Below are 6,000 nucleotides of genomic sequence, written 5' to 3'. Positions count from 1 at the left end.
GATGTCAACTTAAATGTCCCACTCTGGCTCCTAACAAAATGGCCTCCCTGTCCTTCTCTGTCTGGACAGTTGAGCAGTGCAGGGAAGAGAGAGAGAGACCACAAGCTGAGTTTCAGAGGGTCGGCGCGGCCCCAGTGGAAGCAGCCTCGTCCCTCTCTGACAAGGAGGCTGGGTCCCGCTGCACCTGGAGCATCTACACCTGGAGGAGAAAGAGAGGCTACAATCAAGAAGTGTTTTAGATCACTAACAGACAGGAAACGATGAGTGATAGTCACGGGACAGGTGAGATATGACATTAGTGACTAATTTCCACTGTCTTATAACCCTCTGATCAACTCTTGAATCACGTCAATAACATTTGCCAAAAAACAAAAGCAAAAAGCAGAGGATTCGTTTTATCATGGAGACTTTACTTTAAATGTCCAGATCAAATCTTAATCAAAATGTCAGATTGGAAATTTTTGTGTTGGCCTGAAACCGATGTGTCTACCCTCTTCAAGCTTCAAAGTTAAAAATATGCATGAATCTTTTCAATTTGTGCAGCCAGAGAGCAGCATGTAATGAGGAACTGACACTAATTTAATTCTTAACACCTCACTAACATCTCTTATTTCACAACTATCTCTGTCCCGGGAGTGAGACACCGCCCTAGATCACGATGCACTGGGGGAGCCTCCCACCACAAGGGCGAGAGATCACTCATCCAACTATGCTCTGGAAGCCCCTCTGTGCTGACCCTCGGGGAGTAACTGTGATCATGGTTGGTGGTTGTGGAGGGGAGACTGGGGGAGGTGCTTGATGGAGTGTTTGTGAGTTTGTGTGTGTTGAGGTGTGTCTCGTCAACCTGATACCCAAAGGCAGGTTTCAGGGTTGAAGGAAGGGAGGGGTCGACGCTGAAGAATAAATGGACCCCAGGGCCACTAACACCCCCACCCTGTCCTTTCCCGGAGACCAAAGAGCTGACAACAGTGGAGGTCAGCGATGGCAAAGTTTAGTAACTCCCCCGCCCACTCACAACTACATAAAAACACACACACACACACGCGAGCCTCCACATACAAACATGGCTGCTTTCTCTCAGCTGAAGGGTGGGCTTTGAAATGGCTCTGACAAAGATGTAGATCCTATTATATTTTGGAGTTGGTGTGAGAGGATAGGGGGGTTGATAGAAAAAACTGGACTCCAGTGTAGTTTATGGAGCCAAAATAAATGATGAGATTCAGTTTATCTCTTCGCTAAACATCTTGAGAGAATAGTAACATGTGGCAAGGGGTCTGAGAAGTATCACTTTGGGAGTGCCGATAAAAAGGGGGATGGCTAGTATTTCACTCCACTCAATCCCTCTGGCTGTCTGTGCTGGGCAGCATGCATGCCCACCTCTGCCAGAGCTGGACAGTGAGGCCATCTGTCTGCAGCTCTTCAGTGTCCTGAGCATCTTGGCATGTTTGCTGGGGAGTGTGACGACAACTGAAGCCAAAATGAGGGCATAGAATATGTGAGGCTCCCGAATGGAGGAACATATGTATACAGACAATGTTAAAAGACACCCACACGTCTCCATGTGGAAGGAGATAAACACATCATATGGGATCACTCTGAAAACCAACCAGCCAACAGTACACTCCCACAAATGAGAAGACACATTACACTAAACCAATATAATCTTTCTCTGTAAAGCGGAATATTGGTTCCCCTTTCTGACATTTCACAGTTTTGTCAGATTTATGGACACTGATGGAGCAGTAGGTTTTTTCAGCTTGTGAGTCGACAAGCTGAAATATCAAAAACACGTTATATCAGATGGCTAATTAAATTAAATTAAGATAAAAGCCTTTTTTATTTATATATTTTTGTCAGTTTCACTTTTGAGGTCTGACTGATATGTATGTGTTTCTCTATGTAAGTTGCCAGCTGCACTTGTACTATAATGTGTCACACTGAGTTGGTGTTTGCGGTGTTTTCTACATCCTTTCTGTCAGTGCTTCATTGATCTGGGTGGCCGAGTTGGCATGGCGCTTACAGCAGACAGGGATATAACAGCACCAGCCATTAGTCAGATGCAGCCTGCACATTATCCTCAGCACATGACAACAGCTGCCTTGTCCCAGTAAAAGGGGCAGGGTTGGAACTGCATCGGTAACGTCATGAAGAGGAGGAGAAGAGTGAAGGGAGGGATTCTGCTCGGATGTTCGTCAATGCATAATAGTCCTCACCGAGTAAATATACTGTCTGTGACTCGCTCTGGGTGGGGCCTGCATTGACAGTCTTTTACTGTGGTTAGCCAGCATACTATCCTGATGGCGACCCTGTAGTTGAAATGTGTGGCATGCTGGCTTAGAATCCCAAACACCCTCTGCTGTTAAAAACTTAACGGAAGAAGGAACGCCTCACATATTCAGCAGGCACAGCGCAACAGAAGTATTCATTCGGAGGTGTGTTCAGGTCTCCATCAAGTCCACAGAGAAATATTAGATGCTTGAGCTGCTAAACGCTTCACTATGTTCACCAGCTGGGTGTTGACTTTGTGTGTCTCTGGTTTGGTGTCAGGCAGGAAGTATGCGGTGGGTTTGCTGCTACCGTAAACCAGGTTGACGAGCGGTAAAGATGCTGGATAGGATGTCAAAACAATGCACTTAAATGTGCTGTAAAGTTGTTGTGTAGCCGAGTAGTAACTCCCTGTGGATTTATAACAACACACAACTACATTCCTCAAAGCACCTTAATCAGTTTTATTTCTAAAATGTTGATTGGTACGGATTTAAACAACTTCCAGGAGAGGATTTAAATAACAAATCAAGAAATAAGTAGTCTACATGGGCTGCAAACTTATGACAGAAAGCTGTCTTTATTCACTGACTATTTATTATAAGAAATGTCTTTTTTTTTACAACAGCAATTTGTGATCTTTTTCATTTTTGTTTAATCAGATAATTTTCTCCATTATTTGAGTAACTTATGACACACACAAAAAGGAAAAATCCTAATCATGATTTCCTGTAGTCCACTTTTAAGTCTGCTTTTCTTTCTCCATTTCAATTTTTTTTCCATTCTGACATTTGTAACCATGTTATTATTCTTTGCTTAATAAAGAAGTTTTAGATGGAAAAATAAGTTTAAGGTCAATAATGTGCATAAATCACAAATACCTGAAGGTCCTCAGTCGACTCCCTCTAGAAATGATGGGATTAATTGAATCGTCTCTAGTTTTTGAAATTGTGTTCAAACTTGAGGTCCTTGGCAAGACCCAGCCCTAATTTTTTTCACCCGTTCAAAAATACCAAATGTCTTTTGATTACTGATGTGAACTAAAAATTATTTTTCCAGTCAACAGATTAGTTACATGAGTGATCGCTAATGATGAAAGTAATCATCAGCTGCAGGTCTATGAATTAAAAAACTCTGGTCAAAAATAAAAAAGAAGAAGAAGAAGCTTCACCCACTGCTCTGATTTGCTCCCAGCAAATTGAAATGACAGGCTGCCACATTTAACAGTCATAAGAGGAGTGTGTTGGAACGTAACATCGCTCTGTTGATGAACCTAGCAGAGAGCAATCAGTGCAGATTTTTTTACCTGACTTTACCTCCAGTTTATCTTGCCATCCAGCTTCTGCAGACATTTTTTTGATGTGCATGCCCTGCACTATTTGTCCTTGCAGCTGGTAGTATGTCATGTGGTGCAGTGTTGATGTGATTCGTTCTATCAAGCTCATCTCCTCCAGCGATAATGTCTGTCTGTTATATATTGCAGCCTGGTTGAGGAGGAGACAGAGGAAGCATATGAAGCAACACTGGCGTACTCCACCCCTTCAACATGGTGACTGCCAGTCGCAATAACAACCAATTAGAGTCAGGATTCATGAACAAATGGAGCATTCCCAGAAGGCCCTACTTCCCCCGCTTTAGTCTCTTCAGCTGAGCTCATTGTTGACCATGAAAGGAGGCAATTTAAGCCAATTGAATGACTATGCAATGACTCACCCTGCATGTGGTGAGTGCAAACATTGTGAGATGTAAGAAAGGGACCAGAGCAAACTTTACTTATCAGCCATTTTCAGCTCAGGTTACAAAAATGCTGATTTGCTCGGGTGACATGATTGTTCAGCAGTGTGGCGAGCTGGTTGTGATACAGCTTTCACACAGCTGGGAGTCGGCTGATGCTGATGTCAGAGAGCGAATGGTCTTCCTCTGGGTTTGAAATCCATTTCTCACACAAAGGTATGGATGGCACAGATATGTGAGGTGAAAACCGAGGTGGACATAAATCAGAAGTCTCTCTAAACTCACTTAACAGCTGCAAAGTCTGCACCACTGACACAAGCGGTGATTCTGCCTGTCACCATGCATCGCCTAGACGCTCTATCAACAGAGGGAAAGAGAGAGAGAGAGAGAGAGAGAGAGAGAGAGAGAGAGAGAGAGAGAGAGAGAGAGAGAGAGAGAGAGAGAGACAGAAACCTATGAAGGTTTCACAGTTCAGCTGCAGGAAAATGCCAACCTGTAAGGTGGAAGAGAATATGTGCGCTCACCACTACCATGTTATTGACTTGCTGTCAGCACAGATGCTGTTTTTGCAGGATCCGCCGGGTTCCTGTGTAGGAAATGACTCAGTGATATGAGGTTCAAGCTCATTCCTGACGCCCCGTGACACAGCCAGTATGGGCATCAGCAGATTCCTGGCATCATTTCTGGACAGCAGTTTCCTTTTATCCATATTTTAGCCATCTGCAATCAAGCTATGCAGCAATAGCCATTATGAATGCCACAAAATGCTGCTTAATGGATGAAATAACACATGGATTAGTTGAGTAATTGAAAACACATCAAATGAGACTGAAGAGAATAACACCAAATAGAAAGCAATTAAGGATTTCACAACATTTTCAACACAACTTCAGCACCGTAAAATCTTCCTGCGTTTGATTTATGGCCAAACTTACGCAATACAGCATGTCTCACCATGTTTCAGTGTTGCTAGAATTGAGTAAAAGGACTGTTTACAGTGCAATCTTTAGACCAGACACAGTGTGTGTGTGTGTGTGTGTGTGTGTGTGTGTGTGTGTGTGTGTGTGTGTGTGTGTGTGTGTGTGTGTGTGTGTGTGTGGGCGATGATATGTTACTGAGCCAGGCGTAGACACCGGCTTATAGCACGTAGCTACAGTGCACATGGCACCAGAAATAAAGACAAGAGGCAACAGCGTCCGAGGCAGCACCAACTGTGTCTGTCTTGCACCGGCAGGCATTTCTGCTCTGTGGTGCCAGGGCCAAATGAAGACTGAAAGAAAAACGTCAACTCGAGCACAGCCTTTCAGAAGCAGAATGGAATTTAATCTCATCTCCTGCGAAGCTTGTACTTTTCCACTCCGGCTCGGGGCTCTCTAGATCCATGCCTTTGTGTGACAACAGCTGTTTGTGCTAACTAACAAACTAATGGGCATAACATCTGCGTTTTTGTTTTTTGTTTGAATGGAGGACAACACATTAACTTTAATATTCTCTGCCGAAGCAAGATGACATCTTAGTGAGTAATGTCTCTAGAGACAAAAGATCAAAATATTCCCCAAAACACCAGATCCCTGAGCTCTCTTTTGGAGTTTTTATCCAAATATGCGTATTTCTCTCTTGGCTATGTCTTCTAACATGCCCTTTATCATAGCACAACATATTGGACAGAAATAAAGATAGCCAGAAATAGAAGTGACATATTTTAGAAGTGGGTAGAAGGAAAAAAAAAAAAAAAAACACCCACAAACTGACCTGTGAATTTTGTGCTCACACGAACAGCATCACTGAGCAGCGGGTTTCTGCTGCTTCCTGTCTGTTAAACCACACTTTTGTTACTCTGTGAGGAAAGAGCGGAAAGTTCTCAACTCCCCCTCCTTCCTTCTCCAACAACATATTACTCTCGTAGATATCTCTCTTGTGACACAGTTAGCATTTCCTATATGAATAACACTGTAGAAGCCAGTAGAAGTATCTCCCCAAGTGATGTAAATGACAAAAATG

General features: G+C 43.3%; 1 protein-coding gene across 6 annotated transcripts in view; it reads right to left on the bottom strand.

Moving 5' to 3' along the window:
* Positions 1-6,000, bottom strand: part of elf1 (E74-like ETS transcription factor 1) — a 38,719-nt gene that overhangs the window by 12,056 nt on the left and 20,663 nt on the right. For 5 of the 6 annotated variants that reach the window (XM_086222000.1, XM_086221995.1, XM_086221997.1 and 2 more), the window contains one exon: positions 1-199. This exon is cut by the window's left edge and continues 86 nt beyond it. The gene's annotated coding sequence lies outside the window, so the exon portion shown is untranslated. Of the gene's footprint in view, positions 200-4,523; positions 4,562-6,000 lie in introns of those variants that run through there. The other variant, XM_086222001.1, reaches the window with a different exon arrangement.

This window comes from Aulostomus chinensis, chromosome 13, assembly GCF_037954235.1.
Source record: "Aulostomus chinensis isolate RoL2024-O1b breed Wild chromosome 13, RoL_Achi_v1.0, whole genome shotgun sequence".
Taxonomy (NCBI): domain Eukaryota; kingdom Metazoa; phylum Chordata; class Actinopteri; order Syngnathiformes; family Aulostomidae; genus Aulostomus; species Aulostomus chinensis.
The sequence above is the reverse complement of the archived record's forward strand: the minus strand, read 5'-3'. Positions and strand labels throughout refer to the sequence as shown.